This window comes from Arachis ipaensis, chromosome B05 (assembly GCF_000816755.2).
Source record: "Arachis ipaensis cultivar K30076 chromosome B05, Araip1.1, whole genome shotgun sequence".
In the NCBI taxonomy this organism is placed as follows: domain Eukaryota; kingdom Viridiplantae; phylum Streptophyta; class Magnoliopsida; order Fabales; family Fabaceae; genus Arachis; species Arachis ipaensis.
Window position 1 is genome coordinate 29,847,548 of NC_029789.2, and position 2,240 is coordinate 29,849,787.

At 44.5% G+C, this 2,240-nt stretch overlaps 1 long non-coding RNA gene across 1 annotated transcript in view; it reads left to right on the forward strand.

Annotated features, from left to right (window-relative positions):
- Window positions 1-1,832, forward strand: part of LOC110262794 — a 2,220-nt gene extending 388 nt beyond the window's left edge. The window contains exon 2 of the long non-coding RNA XR_002347793.1: window positions 1,361-1,832. This is a non-coding gene — a long non-coding RNA (uncharacterized LOC110262794). The remainder of the gene's footprint in view (window positions 1-1,360) is intronic.

Below are 2,240 nucleotides of genomic sequence, written 5' to 3' on the forward strand. Positions count from 1 at the left end.
TGATTTTTGAAATGGTTTCCTTGAGGTATGCCATTGAGGCGACTGTTGGATTTAGCTTGCTTTTGAATTAATTTCTGGTTTTGAGCTGGCGAAAAGGAATGAGAAACGGTTTAGTTGGGACCCGAACCGGGTGACAAAAGTCCAAGTTTTAGGGGAGGTGCTGCCGAAATTTCTATAAAATCCGAGTCTTTATTGAAATGTTGTTTGGAAAATGATGAGTTAAAGACTTGCGAGAGTGGCTTTGTTTTAAAAAGGGAACTCACTTTGAGTAAATTTGGCTTATGAGCCTGAGATGATTTGAGAAACGAGATTTCTAAAGCCAAGGCTGAAAAGAGTTGAAACTTGATTTCAAAGGGAAGCGATTTGAGAAAAAGTGATTTATGGCTTAAATGCCGGTTTTATGAATTTGATGATGTTGGATGGAGGAAGTGCTGTTTTGTTATGGGCCGGAATGGTTGTGTATGATTATGAATATTGGCTGGTTCTGGATTGAACCGTGAGCCGGAATGGCTGTGTATGATATTGATTTATGGCTGATTGCCGAATGAGTTATGGGCCGTATGGCTGACTATGAATTATGAATTTAAGCCGGATGGCTAAGATGGATGTTGATCCATGGTTGGGATTGAATGAATATATGCTTGAGATACCTGGGTAGTAGCAAGGGTTGTGGTTCGTCCCACTTTCTCCAGGTCAGAGATTGTGACACCTGAGTAGTAGCGGTAGTAGTGGTGATTCCACTCGCTCCAGGTTGAGCTTTTAAACACCCGCCTGGGTAGTAGCCGCAGTAGTGGTTGTTCCACTGGCTCTGGGTTGAGCGGGTAGTAGCAATGGGGTTGTAGCTCAAACCTACTTGCTCCGCGAGGGCTGTTTCTGTCCATGGTTAGCTACCAGGACGTGTCGGGTTGGCTATATAACCGACAGATGATATCATCAGCCACTAGGGATAGGCATGCATCATATGCATTTATGTGACATTGTTTGGGTGTGCATATTATACTTGGTTTGCCTATGTGACTAATTGCTAATTGTCCTACTTGCAATAACTGTTTGTTTGTGCTTGCATCTTTCTATTTGTGTTTGCTACTGGGACTCTGTTGGACTGTGGTGATTGCAATGTTCTGAAAACCGATTCGAACCGGCCGGTCGAACCGGTCAAACTGTGAACCGGTAGCTGTAGCGGTTCGAATAATAAGAAAAATCGCAGGATTTGAAAATCGGACTTGAACCGATGAACCGGCCGGTTACCGGTCGGTCGAACCAAACCGGGACCCGGCCGGTTTTTTAACATTGCCTCAATACGCTGCCGTTTTGTGCTGAGGGAACCCTAATTCCCTTTTCTGAGTTTTCTCCTTCGCAGCCTCCACTTCCTCGTTCCTCCATCTTCTCAGTTCTCAACTCCAGCCTCCCACAGAACAGAACCACCCAGCTACCCACGACTCCAGGAGGCCCTCAACGCACTCACCGCCGTCGCACTGACCTCAACACACTCACCTCCGTCGCGCCTTCAGCACGGTGACACCGTCACCAGCGTCGCGCCGTCAGCTCCCTGGCGCCGTTGGGTCCGTCGCGCCCTCAGCCACTTTGCATGCCACCTCCGTCGAGCTCTGCCTCTGAGAAAGCAGTAGAGAAGCGTTGAAGCGTTGAAGCGTTGTCCTTCGAGCTCTGAGAAAAAGCAACAGATTTCCTCATTTCCAGGTAATTTTTAATTTAGTTATGAACATGATTTTGTGATGCAATCCGATTCTGATGAAACTGTGCTCTGATGAACTGAACTCTGAGTCTCTACTCTCTGAAAACTGAAACTGTTATGAACTGATTTTGTGATTTCATTGATTCCGATTGTTTGCTACTGGGACTCTGTTGGACTGTGGTGATTGGTTGCTGGTTGGATTGTTTGTGCCTAGGGCCGTGGTTGGAATGAGGTGGACCGATGGTTGATTTCGGTTTTTGTGTTTCTGGTTTGGAAAAGTATGAAATGCTAATTTGGTTCAGCATGGTTAAACCTTTTTGAAAGGCTTTTTGAGTTTTTAAGAATTGAACGGTTCCTCTTTTAGAAAAGATTTTCGACTTTACCTTTATTGTAAACCGTTATTTTTAAAAAGAGGCATAAGACGGTTATAAATTACTGGTGCGGTTATTTTCACGTATTCTATTACAGTAATTCCCAAAAACCCTCTACTGAGAACCCTTTCGAGGATGATGTTCTCANTTGTAATGACTAATTTTAATATAAAACT